The sequence below is a fragment of the Amblyraja radiata genome, chromosome 6 (assembly GCF_010909765.2).
Source record: "Amblyraja radiata isolate CabotCenter1 chromosome 6, sAmbRad1.1.pri, whole genome shotgun sequence".
NCBI lineage: Eukaryota > Metazoa > Chordata > Chondrichthyes > Rajiformes > Rajidae > Amblyraja > Amblyraja radiata.
This window is the reverse complement of record NC_045961.1, coordinates 82,362,848-82,379,229: the sequence shown is the minus strand read 5'-3', so window position 1 is coordinate 82,379,229 and position 16,382 is coordinate 82,362,848. Positions and strand designations below refer to the sequence as shown.

Here is a 16,382-nt window from a genome sequence, read left to right as displayed (position 1 = left end):
CATCGAGATTTCATAATCCTCACGGTTTCTTATTTTGACATTGTTATTGAAGTCAACAATTCTGTCATTATTATCTGTGACAAAATCTTTCCCAAGAGCAGACAATCCTTATTTTTGGTGTTTTTTTGTGAATCAGATTTGATTTTCTTCATTCACAGGACCTGTGTGTCACAGGTACTGCCATCACGTGTTGACCATCCTGAAATACATGGGGCAATTAAGAATTAACAACATTATGGGTCTGGAGTCACGCACAGGTCAGAATGGGTAGGCACAACCGATTTCCTTAACCCATGAATCCTAGTAAACCAGATGGGCTATTATGAAAATTCAGGGATATAATTACAGATTCATTAACTTCACTGAATGTAAACTCCCCGCTTTCATTAATGGGTTTTAAACTTTTGTCCATTGGCTATCTGTCCAGGCTGCTGGAATATTAGCCTAGTAACAGAATTATATTCACCGTGTGCTCGATGCCTTGTACGGTTACTTACTTTTTAGCATAGCATCTCATAAGCTAAAATCAGAGAGCTTGGTCCATGATATTACACTGCATGTGTACAGGGATACAGTGAGGCCAGACCTTCAGTATGGCGTCACATTGTTCCTGTTCATCAGCGACAATGTCAAATAAGGGAATCTATACGATTCCTTCAATTGGTCTCATGCCAGGTGTCCAAAATATCGATCTGTCACATGCATCATTTCCCTTAGCGGTTGAGTGATATTACATGAACATTTACCAATTTCCCATATGGTCTAGTGGTTAGAATTCCCGGTTTTCACCCAGGTGGCCCGGGTTCGACTCCCAGTATGGGAATTGCAACTTTGGGTGGCACAGTGGTGCAGCGGTAGAGTTGCTTCCTTACAGCGCCAGAGACCCGGGTTCGATCCTGACTATGGGTACTTGTCTGTACGGTGTTTGTACGTTCTCCCTGTGACCTGCGTGGGTTTTCTCCGTGATCTCCGGTTTCCTCCCACACTCCAAAAACGTACAGGCTTGGTATAATTGCAAATTTGTATGTATTAATATGTTGTGTTAAAGTGCGGGGATCGCTAGTTGGCACAAACTCAGTGGGCTGAAGGGTCTGTTTCCATGCTGTATCTCTAAGCTAAACTAAACTCAGAATACATACCAAAGGCCTTTCTCATCAGAATCCTGATCTTAATATAATGGTTGTCTTAATGATTTAATTCTTGCCAATTTAACACAATGTTTCTTGCCTAACACCACATAGCAGCAGGAAATACATATGGTCTCTCCAGGTAATTAATTCGACATGAGTCCTCTGGCTCATCATTATTTAAGCTATTGAAGATAGACACAAAATGCTGTAGTAACTCAGTCTGAAGAAGTGTCTCGACCGTTAAACGTCACCCAATCATTCTATCCGGAGATGCTGCCTGTCTTGCTGAGTTTCTCCAGCATTTAGTGTCTAACTTCAATGTAAACCAGCATCTGCAGTCCCTTCTTGCACTATTTGAGCTATTGTTTGATAATGTGATTCACTGTGGCATGCCACAAATCCGACCACATGTGTGAAGTTGCAAATGTTTTGATCCATAAAATGTTTTTGCTGATCTTTGGGATTTATGATGTCATCTATATCTTCTTTCTTCTTGGGTTGAAGCTTTCCCTCCAAAGATAACAATGTTTTGCTTTGATCAAAGCAGTTCATATACATACATATTGTTTGCTGCACTGAAATCACTGGAAGATAGTTTAGCTTCACAAAGTTGGCTCACTGTTCCATATTTTATTGGTAAGGAATGTTCCCATTGCTTTTATTGGGGCATTAAGAAGTTGGGATGTTTATCAGCAAAAACAAATTAAGAGCATAAGAAGATCTTTCTCTCCCACACTCCAGTGCAGTAATTGGGGAATGTTGTGCTAAATTTCTCTCAGGTGGACATAAAATAAAATGTCATAGAATTATCATGAAGTAGATTAAGGGAGTTAATTGTAGTATCCTGGCCAATATTTATTCCCTAATCAACATCACTGGAAGAGATAATCTAATCATTACTCATAAAACCATTGCTGATAATTTTGAAATTTCCCCAGCTGAATTGTGGATAATACCTAAATCTTTTATTTAAAAATGCCCATAAAACAAGATGTTCAAAACCTGAGCTTAACTGTTCTGTTTAAGGTTTGGTTAATGGACTGAATTCAATTTAAAACTATACCAGTGATACCAATAGCAAATAAGGTGCTGTGTTAGGATTTATGATCTCAGGGTTCTCATTGCTTAAAAGAACCTTGCCGGAATTTATACTGAAGTGAAGATCCTTGTCACCAGCCTCCAGACTCTGACATAATGGCTGCTTTCACAGTTTAACTGCAAATCAATTTAACACAATGTTTCCTGTCTAACACTGCAAAGCGGCAGAAAATGCAAATAATCAGCCCAGATAATGAATTTGATTGCTGGCTGATCTATTCATGAAGTTCACTGACCCTCCATTGTTCAAACTATTGTCTCGTTGACCTCAAAATGTGACTGATTCAAATGTGACTCAAATGTGACTCTTGTCACAAGTCCCACCAGATGTGCAGAGGTTCCAATGTTTTGAACTATAAAGGTTTTTGCTGAGCGGGGACATTTCTGACTTGTCTACTATTTCCTCATCAGTTTGAGACTTGAAGCTTCCCCATCAATGTTAACCTACCATCAGCTTCAATCAACAGAGCTCAGACACACAAATTGGTTGCTGCACTGAAATAATTGGAGCGTTGTTTATCTTAACAAAGTTGGCTGAATGCCTCATGTCCCATTGGCAAGCAATGCACCTGTTGGTGTTATTGATTGATTGATAACCACAACATGGAAACAGACCCTTCAGCCTATTGAGTCCATGCTGAACATAGATCACCTATTCATACTAGTTCTATGTTATCCCACTTTTCATCCACTCCCTACACGTTAGCGGCTGCTAAACCCACGCCCCTTCGGGATGTGGGAGGAAACCGGAGCTCCTGAGGAAACCTATGTGTCACAGGAAGAATGTACAAGATCTACACAGACAGCACCTGAAGTCAGGATTGAACCCAGGTCTCTGGCACTGTGAGGTAACAGCTCTACAAGCAGTGCCACTGTGCTGCTTGCATTAAGAAGAAGCATTAGGAAGTCTGAACAGACCCAAGAAATGTCATTATTCAACAAAACAATATCTTGTTTCTCTCCAATGTAGTGAAGTTAAATTTCAGATGCTCTCTTTGATGGACATACATTTTAAAAATCCCATAAAATGATCTGAAGGAAGAGTAGGGAATTATATCTATTATCCTGCTCATCATTTATCCCACATAAAATAGACTATATTGGTCAATTTCAAAATCATAAAACTTTTGCTAATAAATTTAGCACTTCCTTCTGCAACGTTCTACAGTGTTATGTCGATTTTTTTTAGTACTGAAATATCTGTCTGTTCGAAAGAAGTAGAATATTGAAAGCATAGTTTAACTGGTCTGCATAAGCATTAGTTAATGGACTGGAATCAATTTAAAACAGAAATAGTAATGTCACTGGCATTTAATGTATTGTATTGGGATTTATGGCCATAGCTATTGCCATTGCTTAAAAGAACCTTGCTTTGTTTATTCCTGAAATCAGCAATATACCACCAAGCTCAAACTGAATTAAATCAATAAACTATCTTAAGCTTTGATTGAATATCTCAAGTGAGATATCAACAGAAGTTCAGAGTTCAACATTGCTTTTGTGTATATATTCACAGTGACTACTGTAAACTGCAACGTAGTCTCTCAGGACATATCCAGTGGCCAAATAGTGATTAATCTACAATGTGACATCCCACTGGGGACTAGAGTGAAGTTGTTTCACAGTAGAGCCATCCGGTGAACTCAGACTAGAGAGGACGAGGAAATGAATGATGTGATCGCTTCAGGGAACCATATCTCTGGGGGTGCTTTTCCTCCATGTTCAGAATCTTGTATTGAGTAAGGATCTGGGAAGCATCAAATTCATATCTGTGTTAATCCTGGTCAAATTGGGGAGGCCAGGACCCTAAAATTGAGTAAAGGCTTCAGGGCTGCTAGGCCATATGGTCAATTTAAAACTGCTCTCTGTAGAAATGGGACAAGCTGCAGAATGGTGTCAGTGCCCGGTGCCGAGAATGGGAACATCTGCAGACCCTGACAATTAGGTGCAAAATGCACAGAATGGATTGGATGAATGAAAACCAGATATACACTTTGTAAATAATTGTAAATAATGTTGCAAAGCTTTACTTTGCCGAATGTTTATTGGATGAGGTATTGAGCCTTGTCTGGTTTTCTTGCATATCAGGGCAAATGTTGCGATGTTTGTTTCCACCGAGAAACACTGTATTAGCCACTGTATTATTGGGTTAGGGAAATGTCTGTCATGTATGGGGTTAATCGATATCTGTAATTGGATTGTAAAGAGACCACCCCCATGTGGTTCGGCCCCTCGAGATCCGGGGACCTATAAAAGTCCGCTGCCACGAGGTCGTGTCGATCTTCTGGGAGAGCGCTTGGGATTGCGTGACCTTCTGGAGTGTCTCTGTTTGAGCGAGGCCGAGAGGGCTTGATCAGGCAGATCCGAGGATCGAACCTGCGGTGGTTAAGTACAGTAGTTGAACTGGAATTGTGTTTTGGCAAAATAAAGTTTAGATGCTCAAGTACTTGATTTTGACTGAAACTAGACTGTGGGGAAGCTTAGAACGAGCTATTTACATCTGGATGCAAACTGACAGATGAACAATATTTATTTAACATTTTGGGACAATTATGCATATATTAAGATAAATGTGCTTCTTCCAAATCAGCTATTTTATCAGGCATGCTTGAACCTGAAGTGGTCAAATCAAGGTGTTTCAGCCAAATGTAAAAATAAAATCCCATTTTATACAACGAGAGATGATAGAGCCATTGATTATTAAACCTTTCTGTAATCTACATAAAGTTCCATTGTCCTGTAATGTCTGACTATTCACATCAAACTATACAGGTTACACACATCCATATTGATAATAGACAATAGGTGCAGGGGTAGGCCATTCGGCCCTTCAAGCCAGCGCCGCCATTCACTGCGATCATGGTTGATCATCAACAATCAGTTCCTGCCTTCTCCCCATATCCCTTGACTCCGCTATCTTTAAGAGCTCTATCTAACTCTCTCTTGAAAGTATCCAGAGAATCGACCTCCACTGCCTTCTGAGGCAGAGAATTCCATAGCCTACCTCTTATTCTTAAACTGTGGCCCCCCTGGTTCTGGATTCCGCCAACATCAGGAACATGTTACTGCCTCTAGCGTGTCCAATCCTTTAATAATCTTATATGTTTCAATAAGAATCCCTCTCATCCTTCTAAATTCCAATGTATACAAGTCCAATCGCTCCATTCTTTCAACATATTACAGTCCAGCCATCCCAGGAATTAAAGTCGTGAACCTACGCTGTACTCCCTCAATAGTAAGAATATCCTTCCTCAAATTTGGAGACCAAAACTGCACACGATACTCCAGGTGTGATGTCACCAGGGCTCTGTACAACTGCAGGACATTTTTGCTCCTATATTCAACACCTCTTGTTATGAAGGGCAACATGCCATGAGATTTCTTCACTGCCTGCTGTACCTGCATGCTTACTTTCAATGACTGATGAATAAGGACAACCAGATCTTGTTGTACTTCCACTTTTCCTAACTTGACATCATTCAGATAATAATCTGCTTTCCTGTTCTTGCTACCAAAGTTGATAACTTCACAAATTATCCATTTTAACTGCATCAACCCAACCCAACTAACAACCCAAAATTCCACCGACCCTGGTTGTGTTGCAATAAATTCTATCAAATTCTATCAAAATCTGCCATGCATCTGCCCACTGACCCAACCAGTCCAAGTAACTCTGCATCCTCATAGCATCCTCCTCGCAGTTCACACTGCCACCCAGCTTTGTGTTATCTACAAATTTGCTAATGTTACTTTTAATCCCTTCATCTAAATCATTAATATATATTGTAAATAGCTGCGGTCCCAGCACCGAGCCTTGCGGTACCCCACTAGTCATTGCCTGCCATTCTGAACGGGACCCATTAATCCCTACTCTGTTTGCCAACCAATTTTGGTTTCCTGTCTGCCAACCAATTTTCTATCCATGCCAGTACCCTACCCCCAATACCATGTGTTCTAATTTTGCCCACTAATCTCCTATATGGACCCTTATCAAAGGATTTCTGAAAGTCCAGGTACACTACATCCACTGGCTCTCCCTTGTCCATTTTCCTAGTTACATCCTCAAAAAATTCCAGAAGATTAGTCAAGCATGATTACCTCTTCGTAAATCATTGCTGACTTGGATCAATCCTGTTATTGCTATCCAAATGTGCCGTTATTTCATCTTTTATAATTGATTCCAGCATCTTCCCCACCATGGGGAAATGGTCTAGAATTCCTTGTTTTCTCTCTCCCTCCTTTCTTAAAAAGTGGGTAAACATTAGCTACCCTCCAATCCATAGGAACTGATCCTGAATCTATAGAACATTGTAAAATGATCACCAATGCGTCCACGATTTCCAGAGCCACCTCCTTAAGTACCCTGGGATGCAGACCATCAGGCCCTGGGGATTTATCAGCCTTCAGTCCCATCAGTCTATCCAACACCATTTCCTGCCTAATATGAATTTACTTCAGTTCCTCCGTCACCTTTGGTCCTCTGACCACTAGTACACCTGGGAGATTGTATGTGCTTTCCTTAGTGAAGACAGATCCAAAGTGCCTATTCAACTCATCAGCCATTTCCTTATTCCCCATAATAAATTCACCTGTTTCTGTGTTCAAGGGACCCACATTTGTCTTAACTATTTTTTTCCTCCTCACATACCTAAAGAAGCTTTTACTATCCTCCTTTATATTCTTGACTAGCTTACCTTCGTACCTCATCTTTTCTCCCCGTATTGCTTTTTTAGTTATCTTATTTTGATCTTTAAAATATTCCCAATCCTCTGGCTTCCCACTCATCTTTGCTATGTTATACTTTTATTTTATTTTTGTGCAGGATGTGGCACAGCTAGAGCACGGCGCTCGGCACTGCTCGGCGGCGCTTGCCGCTGCTCGGTGGCGCTCGCCGCTACTTGGCGGCGTTTGGCGGCGCTCGCCGCTTCTCGCCGGTGCTCGGCGGCTCCACCATTGCAGCCGCCAGCGCAGGCCTTCTTGTGTCCTTGCGTCACCGCACCTGGGTGCGGTGACCTCGGGCCCCGGAGGTACCGGAGATTATGGTAATCTGCGGGCCGGATACTTTCTGGGAAAAGAAAACGTCTGCGGGCCGGATAATTTTGGGTTACAGGCCGCATTCGGCCTGGGGGCCATAGGTTGCCGACCCCTGCTCTATAATAATATAGGAAACGGACAACTCCTTAAGCTTCCTTTACTCTCAAGTAAGTTAATGGATGAATTCTAAATCATCCCCATTTTCCTACTGATTCCCCACATCCCAGGATTTCCCTATGTAACTAATGATCTTTTGACCTAAATCTTTGGATAGACCAGACCCATCAGTGTAGAAAACGCCTGAAATTCAGAATTGCATGAGAAATTTCTCCTAATCTCCGTCGTGTGTGGCCAACCCTTTTTTTAGAGGTATGTCTTGAGTTCTCAACCCTGAAGAAACAATCTTATCATCTAGCCCAACAAACACATGAAAGATAGCTGTGAAATGACATTTTCTTCCTCTATGATCGAGGGGCTGCAAATTTATTCTAACTAACCACTCCTAGAATCAAGTCAACGTGTTATACAGCATGGAAACAGGCGCTTTGCCCCAACTTGTCCATGCTAAACAATATGTCCCATCTACTCTAGTTTTAACTGCTGCGTTTGGCCCATATCCCTCTGCACCTTTCCCATCCATATACCTGTCTTTTAAATGTTCTTATAGTACTTGTCTCAACTACCTCCTCTGGCAGCTCCCTCTCTCCTCAAGACTATATTTGCTCACGTTATAAATCCAAAAACCAAATCAGTATTATATCATATCTTGGGCAAGTGTCTCCATCCTTAGATAAGGAAATCAGCATGCTGTACAGCGAAATTTGGCAGGAAATGATCAAAAGTTCTTGCTGAGGTCAAAAGTTCTCTCCCCTGATGACCTGGTTTATCCAAGCTGAGGTCAAAAGATTGTCCGATCTCCTGTAGTTCCTTTTGAATTTCTCTTTTATTCCAGCAAGATTTGTTTGCCTAATACCCCAATTCCTTTCCTAGAAATGAAATAAAAACTGCACGTGCTGGAAACACAAAAGATGACAGATGCTGGAATCTGGAGCAAAAAATAAACCTCTGGAGGAACTCGTTAGCTCAAGCAGCATCCATGGAAGAAAAAGGACAGTCAACATTTCGAGTTGAGATGCTTGAACTGGATTCACATGTTGGAAGCTTCACATTTGCTGGAAATATGAAATAAATTTTGGGTAACAATTTTTACTTTTTTGTATCAGAACTGGCCATTTCCGCTGAAGGCTAACAACCTGTAATATCAGTTGGTTCTTTCTCTCTCAACTAACATTGCCTGATTTGGTGGTATTTCCTATAGCCTTTCATAGCCTTTACAATCTATTTTGTTTGCTTTCGCTCTAGCTTTATCAATGGCTAATTCCTGAGCAGTACTGCCTCACCTTACCAGAGATATTCCCTTTGCCCATCCCTCTTCATCCTCTCTGGATCTTAAAATTATATTATTTTTCTCTTTCCCAGTTTTGATCATGGGCGTTGACTTGAAACATGATCCATTTTTTTCTCTTTTTGCAAATGTTGCCTAACCTGCTGAGTTCCAATTTTTAATGGCCTTCCAATGAAGGCTAACATAACATCTATATAACTAAAAGTCTCATCTTGACCACTTCCTGTCTGCACTGTATATAGATTTTAGAAAAAACACTACCATATATCGCTATAATTTTTGGCCATCTTACTCACATTCCTCCTCCGCTGAGGCAGCCCCGAGGATTTTTCCGAACGATGAAAAATAAAAAGGTTATGAATGTTTTAAAAATCTTGAGATCAGCTGATTTGTCCTCTCGCATGTCAATCACCACGATGAAGGTAACGCCCCTTCCAGGGGGGCCATGAGTATAAAGCCCAAATGGTATGAAATTGCATTTGAATTTGGTGGCCTGCACTCTGCTTGAAATGGTATGAAATTGCATTTGAATTCGGTGGCCTGCACTCTGCTTGAAATGGCATGAAATTGCATTTGAATTCGGTGGCCTGCACTCTGCTTGAAATGGTATGAAATTGCATTTGAATTCGGTGGCCTGCACTCTGCTTGAAATGGTATGAAATTGCATTTGAATTTGGTGGCCTGCACTCTGCTTGAAATGGTATGAAATTGAAATTGGAGTCCTGCACTCTGCTTGAAATGGTATGAAATGAATTTGGTGGCCTGCACTCTGCTTGAAATGGAATTTCAAGGAATAGCTGTGAGTAAGCTGCCAGCCCATCAGCCGTGAGTCAGTCAACTGCCAGCTAACCAGCCATGAGTGATTGAACTGCCAGCCCAATAGCCGTGAGTGAGTGAACTGCCAGCCAACCAGCCGTGAGTGAGTGGACTGCCAGCCATCAGCCATGAGTCAATCAACTGCCATCCCACCAGCCGTGAGTCAACTATCAGCCTAACAGCCATGAGTGAGTCAACTGCCAGCCCACCAGCCGTGAGTGAGTGAGTGAGTGAACTGCCAGCCCGCCAGCCGGGTGTGAGTGAACTGCTAGCCCACCTTTGGCCTACCTGAAACCACTCATTTCGGCCCACAAGGCCCTTATTAGCCCAGAAACCAGTCCCTTTTGCCCAAAATGCCCCTATTAGCCCAGGAGGAGCATTTCGGCCCAAAAGGCCCATGCCAGGTCAGGAAAAATCCACAAAAAGTGCATTTCACTGAGATACGGCTCTGACCTTCCTTCCATCGAGGGGATTTATCGCAGTCGCAGCCTCAAAATGGCTGGCAGTATCATCAAAGACCCACACCATCCTGGCCACACACTCATCTCCCTGCTACCTTCAGGTAGAAGGTACAGGAGCATGAAGACTGCAACAACAAGGTTCAGGAATAGCTACTTCCCCACAGCCATCAGGCTATTAATCCTGTCTCGGACAAAACTCTGATTATTAATAACCCATTATCTGTTATTTGCACTTTAACAGTTTATTTATTCACCTGTGTATATATTTATATTATTGTATATGGACACATTGATCTGTTTTGTAGTAAATGCCTACTATGTTTGGTGTGCTGAAGCAAAGCAAGAATTTCATTGTCCTATCAGGGACACATGACAATAAACTCACTTGACTTGATTCCACAGATTTTTTTTTAAACGTCCCTTTGGCCCATCAAGCAATACTAGCCCAATAGGAGTCCCTTTGGCCCATCAGTAAGTATTCCCCCTGTAACCTCACCCCAGTATTTTTCGCCCTCCCTTCATTGGCTCCCTCTGAGATTCAGGCCAGGATAGACTTTTCTCCTTCATTACTGTGATCTGTAGAAAAAGATGGAAAATGTCTAAAATTGATTCCCCCTTCTCTCTCTCAGAGTCTCTCATCTGTTTTGGGCAGAATTTCTGGCAGTTTCGGAGCTGCCCGCCCACGTGCCTGAGTGACTGATCTGCCAGCCCACCAGCCTTGAGTAACTGAGCTGCCAGCCCACCAGCCAGCTCTGAGTGACTGAGCTGCCAGCCCACCAGCCCTGAATGACTGAGCTACCAGCCCACCAGCTCTGAGTGACTGAGCTGCCAGCCCACCAGGCCTGAGTGACTGAGCTGCCAGCCCACCAGGCCTGAGTGACTGAGCTGCCAGCCCAATAATCCATTTGGCCCACAATGTCCATACTAGCCCTCTGGAAACCAGTCCTTTTAGAAACATAGAAAATAGGTGCAGGAGTAGGTCATTCGGCCCTTCGAGCCTGCACCGCCATTCAATATGATCATGGCTGATCATCCAACTCAGTATCCTGTACCTGCCTTCTCTCCATACCCCCTGATCCCTTTAGCCACAAGGGCCACATCTAACTCCCTCTTAAATATAGCTAATGAACTGGCCTCAACTACCTTCTGTGGCAGAGAATTCCACAAATTCACCACTGTGTGAAAAATGTTTTTCTCATCTCGGTCCTAAAAGACTTCCCCCTTATCCTTAAACTGTGACCCCTTGTACTGGACTTCCCCAACATCGGGAACAATCTTCCTGCATCTAGCCTGTCCAACCCCTTAAGAATTTTGTAAGTTTCTATAAGATCCCCCCTCAATCTTCTAAATTCTAGCGAGTACAAGCCAAGTCTATCCAGTCTTTCTTCATATGAAAGTCCTGCCATCCCAGGAATCAGTCTGGTGAACCTTCTATGAACTCTCTCTAGGGCAAGGATGTCTCATAACATCTTATTGGCCCACAACACCCATACTAGCGCTCCAGAAAGGCCCCCTCCCCCACTGGCCAGCAATATTGGAATTGGTGGAGAGGTGGAATATGGGGGGACCAGCTCTCACATATGAACATGGGGCCCAACGGGTCCCACTTAGTCTAGTTTGCCTTGTAATTGTTTGCTAAATGTGAATGCTAACTTGCTCAGGCTCCGCAAACCTCCAAATTTATGGGAGTATGCCTGTTAGTAAATAAACTTGTAAATTGAGTATTTGTACATTTATACATCATTCCAAATTTTGTTATTCAGAATACAGCATCAGTGTGTGAGACAATATGGCAAGAGAGAATGAAACCTTTTAAAGGAATGGTAAATATCATACATGAATAACAGACAATTCACAGGAAAGGTTATGAGAATGATAAAACAAGGACCATAATCATTAAGTTGGGAATGGGAGGGTAATTTGGTATATTTTGTATCCATTCAATGGAGCGTTGCTATACCATTCCATTCAAAACCTCATCTGTCCACTTCCCTCCACAGATGCTGCCTGTCCCATTGATTTCTCCCAGCAGTATTTTTTTGCTCAAAAGGCAATTGAGCTAGAACCTCAGCCACTATATGCTGTAGGAAACACTGCCTGTTTGTTGTGGATAATACTATAGAGTTTAGAAAGTCTTTGAGCAGTTTGCAGTCTGTCCTAAAGCTGCCCAGTCATGTCTTTCAATACCAGTAGTGTGTCCCTTTAAACATCAAACCAGAGTGATGTGTTGCTGATTATTGAAACTGTTCCACGACAATCATGGCAGACAACCTTCTCCTCCAATTTACGCTGGTACTCCAGGAAATCTACATGAATAATGACTTTTTTTCAAAGTCTCCTTGACTTCCAAAAAATATAGATTACTTGTAGAACACCCAGATTTTGGTGGGAGACAAATATCTGAGAGGGGCTTTGAGACATGCTATAGATCCAATAGTAGCATTTACGTTAGAAATATGGAATGTTATAGTGGAAAAATACAAATTAAAAAGAGGGGTTCAAGCATTGAAGTGGTTCGCATATGACTCAAAGTTTAAGACAGGGGTGTATGATTCAAAATTCAAAGAATGGGCACAAAAAGGCATAACGGCAATGTATACAGTTTCAGAAAATGGCGAGTTTATGAGCTTCCAAGATTTAAAGTCAAAGTATTGTCTCGAAAACAATTTTTTTTTTAGATACTTGCAATTAAGAGACTACTTTACAAAAGAGATAAGGCCAGAACTAGATGAAACTTCAAATAATGTGATCAAGGTGATTGTGGATGCATACAAACAGAAGGGGTCTCGGGTCATCTCTGCTTTCTACCAAACTTTGGTGGGAAGCAGGGGAGAATCAACGCTCTACATAAAAACAAAATGGGAAGCAGAATTAAAGATTCAAATAACAGAAGAAGAATGGTATCAAATGTGTGAAACACAATGTTCATCCACAAGTTCACTAGTATGGAGAGAATTTTGCTGGAAGAATCTATCTCGCTTTTTTATAACACCCAAAATAAAAAGCAGACAACTTGCTGTCCAACAACACTGTTGGAGGCTGTGTGGGAGTACGGAGGCAGACCACTCGCATAGTTTCTGGAACTGTGTAAAGATAAGGCCATACTGGGAAAATGTTAATGCAGCTGTAAATAATATCTTGGGTTATAAAATCCCAAATACCTGCCCTGTGATGTATCTGGGGCGTATTAAAGATATTGTAAAAATAGAAGATACATATTTGATTAAAGTTTTGCTTGCAGCAAGTAAAAGCCATTACCAGGCAGTGGCTTAATGAAAAAAGCCGAAAACAGGAACAGTGGTTAGAAATTGTGCGAGACATCTTTAATATGGAGGAATTGACATATTCCTTGAGAGTCAAGGAGAATTCATTTGAGAAGATCTGGGAAAAATGGACCGTTTATTTGAGCCATGACACCAATTAGATAAATGCCGAGCTAGATATGGGAAGATTGCGTTATATAGAACTAGATGGTATGTTTGTATGAATATTGAATTATCTCCAGATAACTAATCAATGTAATGGTTTTTCTTTTTTTAATTTGGTAAGTGAACCACACGGTCTTATTCCAATTTTTAAAATTTATTTACTTCTTTTTTTTCCCCCCTATCTACTTATTTTTTTATTTTGATTGCTGTTTTTCTTACTTTGTTTTATTTATGGTGATGGTGTTGCACTGTTTTGTATATCTATATTACTAAAACTCTGTTCTTGACCGCTTTCGGCGATCTGTGCTGCGATTTCCGAGAGAACGCCGCCACCTACGGCCGCCATTTTTGGCCACCTCGCTCAGAGCCCCCCTCCGCCACATGTGTGCCAAGGAATTTTCCCGTCGATGAAATATGACAGAGATATTAATGTTTTTACAAAATTCCCGATTGTCTCTGCTGCTCCTGCTGGTGGGATGGGGGAGGGAATATAAAACCAGGAAGTGGTGTGCCCCAATCAGTCTCTACCAAAGATCATAGAGGAGCAAGATAGACCACTCCTCCGAAATCCAATGGACTGACGTGTAGTACGTGACGGAACGTCACGGCCGCCATTTCTTTAAGCGACATGCGACTTCCGGTATGCCACCCGCTGTGATCCAAAGCAAAGATTATAGAGCTCCTCTATAATCTTTGATCCAAAGCAAAGATCCTCGAGTATCTTGTAGCGGGAACAGCCCCCTCCTTTGCGTAGTTTCCCTTGCATTGTATTGTGCAGTTTCCCTTTAACACACACTGCACAAAATTAAATTTAACGTATATATATTTTATATATTTATATGAATGTGTCTGTGTGTGAGAGGCAAGTTAGAGATAATAATGTTTATTCTCATGGATCAGAAGCAACTTTGATTTAAATAATCACTATTAATTCATTTGTCTTGTAAGATGATGTGCATAAACCATAAAGGCAATTATATATATAATTATATAGTAATAATAAATATATGCATATATATATATTTATACACATACATATATATACACACATATATACATACGTATACACATACAAATGCACATACATATGGATACATTTATATGCATACATACACACATATATAAACATATATATACATACATATATATATACATATACATGCATATATACACATACATACATATATACACATACATATATATTTATACACATGATCATTTTCCAACGATCAATAGATTTACGATCAGTTCCTGTGGATTGGAGGATAGCTAATGCTATCCCACTTTTCAAGAAAGGAGCGTGAGAGAAAACGGGGAATTACAGACCAGTTAGCCCGACTTTGGTGGTGTGAAAGATGCTGGAGTCAATTATTAAAGATGTAATAATGGGGCATTTGGATAGCAGTAAAAGAATTAGTCCAAGTCAACATGGATTTATGAAAGGGAAATCATGTTTGACTAATCTTCTGGATTTTTTTGCCGCAAGGCTTGGTGTTGGGGCCGCAACTGTTTACCATATATATTAATGATTTGGAAAAGGGAATTAGGAGAAAAACTAATGCATACATACCTACATATTTAAATTCATCTGATAAGTTGGTCAAATAACATGGGCACCTTCTTGCTTTTTTTGAGACATGGATTTTTTAAATGTGAATGTCTCATAGCAACACATTTGTGGGTCAGCAGTATTTTGTACCAACCCCCACAATTTCAAATAATTCTAAATTGAACTTCTTAAACAAGGAAAACAATTTTTATTTACATCATTTTGTGTGGCTGTCAAGGTGGCTGTGTTGACTGTAATTATGAGACTGCCGGGCAGTATCACTGTGAATGGCGGTGGCTGTGTGTTTTAATGCAAGTGTGAAAAGGAGAGTAAATTTAAAGAGATAATGTGAGAACCATCAGGGTTTCATCCAAGAACCAATTTAAAGGCAAGATTCCATCAATTACAGTATTTTAATTGAAAATCTTACTCTTAATATTCTTCCTAATTAGGCTTTTTGTGTTCCCTCTTGAACCTTGTGTCTCCCAGAGCCTCTGGGGAGGTTCTGGAGATACAATAATCCAATCTTGAGGCAAATAACCATCTTTAAAACTGGCATTGCCTGCCTTTAATTCTACATTCTCCGAGGATGCTGGATGCCACGACAATCTCTTGCAACAAGTACAGAAAGGCAGTCAACTGCAAAAAGATCAAAGAGAGGAAAGAGTATGGAAGGGAAAGGCTTTTCAGAATCATAATCAGATTTTATTTGCCATGTTTTGCAACATACGAGGAATTTCATTGGCCAGGTCAGTCATACAATTAAAAGCAACAGCACTCAAAAACACATTTTAATACGGACATTCACCACAGTGACTCCTACACATTCCTCACTGTGATGGAAGGCGAAATAAAGTTCAAGTCCCTTCCTTTTGTTCTTCCTCGGTCGGGGGCCTCAAGCCCCCCGTTCAAACTCCGTTCAATGGTGAACTCCTCTTGGTCTCCAGGCCTATAGTGCTGCACAAATCACTGCACCACATGCATCTATTTATTCCCTTTTCACATGGTTCATGCAGCTGGATATTAACTTGCCGACATGGAAAGAGATGCAGTGAGCATTCAATAGTTCAGACTTCTGGGTGAATTAAGGGGCTGCTTGATGGGCTGAGGGTTATCGAGATTGTCTGATTGTCATTCTTTTGGAAGAACTGATGGAAGTTCTTATGGAAAAGCTGATGAATTGACTACGGGATGAGCTGGTGGGCTCGAGGATTGCTGGATGAGTGTTCTAGAAACATAGAAAATAGGTGCAGGAGGAGGCCATTTGGCCCTTCGAGCCAGCACCGCCATTCATTGTGATCATGGCTGATCAGCCCCAATCGATAACCCGTGCCTGCCTTCTCCCCATATCCCTTGATTCCACTAGCCCCTAGAGATCTATCTAACTCTCTCTTAAATCCACCCAGTGATTTGGCCTCCACTGCTCTCTGTGGCAGGGAATTCCACAAATTCACAACTCTC

At 41.3% G+C, this 16,382-nt stretch overlaps 1 non-coding gene across 1 annotated transcript; it reads left to right on the top strand.

Moving 5' to 3' along the window:
• The first annotated feature begins 751 nt into the window (after positions 1 to 751).
• On the top strand, positions 752 to 823 carry trnae-uuc. The gene has a single exon. It is a non-coding gene; the product is annotated as a tRNA-Glu (tRNA).
• The last annotated feature ends 15,559 nt before the right edge of the window (positions 824 to 16,382 follow it).